Genomic DNA, 1,197 nt, shown 5'->3' with positions numbered 1-1,197 from the left:
AGCTGAGGCTGCGGAGGGGTCTGCGGGCAGCCCCGGCTGCGGGGAGGGCCCCAGCGCTGCCTGGCCGGCCGGGCTGAGCTTGGCTGAGAGCACGTCCTCCTGCCTTTGCGCCTCTGCTGAAGGGGAGAGGGGTTGTGCCGTCAGGACGGGTGCTGCTGCAGCCAGGGTGTGAGCGCGTGTCCGTGTGGGATGCAGATGAGAGGGTTCCCAGCAATCAGAAGGACGGGGTAAAGTGGGACACACTAGCAACAAGCAAATTATCAAGCCTGTAAGCATAAAGATTGCAAATGTCTCCTGGTTTCTTAACTTATTATTTTTGGCAGTGTTGCATATGTTCTCTGTGCTCATTCCATGAATCCAGCTGATTATTATTCCAATCACCAGAGGAAGAGAGAGTCACATTAATTTGTAGTAATTAATAGCACTGATGCATTTGACAGCGCATGTTAACAAGCCTCTTTGATTGTTTGGATCTCTAACTGCGGCCCTTCTTGTTTGCATCTCCTCCGAGGAATTCATAATATCAAAGCTTAACGGTATCTGATACTTGTCAAAATGCAATTTATAAAAGTTTAATTCTTTTATTGATTTAGTTTGGTTTTGATGCCTGCAGAGTCAGCTCCCTTGACAGAACTTAGCGGATTCAAATGCTTGTCACCAGCTCGGCCTCCTTTTTGCAGGGAACAATTGCCATAGGCCAAGCCAACAGGCATGGTTTAATTGCCATTAATTAAAAGCATAAATCTCTTTTTTCTTCAGTCGCTCTGCTCTTAAAGGGGGCTGCATCTCTCTCTTTTCCTGCGTTTGTCAGAACACCTTCTGGCAAGCAAAGTTAACCCGTTCCGTCTTCCAAAGCACTTTCTGGAATAATCTTTTGAAGCATAACTCTTATGATCTGATGTGAAATGCATGCGGTTCGGTGATATTTAACAAACTGGATTTCTTCTTTATTGCAGTATAATGAGGTCAAATGAATCCCTCCATGGGTTGTATACATGCTTAAATGGTTTCTGCATCAAATTCTTGTTGACAGCAAATAAAACATCAGCCAAACAAAACATCAGCTACCTAAAATTGGCCGGAAAATCAGAACGTAGTGCAATCGGCAAAAACGAAATTAAAAAAGGAACCGCGGAGCCAGCCCCCCTGCCCCCCCCTCGCGGCGGGTGGAGGGCGGGGCCCCGGCGGGGGTGCCGC

Source organism: Opisthocomus hoazin, chromosome 6 (assembly GCF_030867145.1).
Source record: "Opisthocomus hoazin isolate bOpiHoa1 chromosome 6, bOpiHoa1.hap1, whole genome shotgun sequence".
NCBI lineage: Eukaryota > Metazoa > Chordata > Aves > Opisthocomiformes > Opisthocomidae > Opisthocomus > Opisthocomus hoazin.
Note: the sequence above shows the minus strand (reverse complement) of the source record.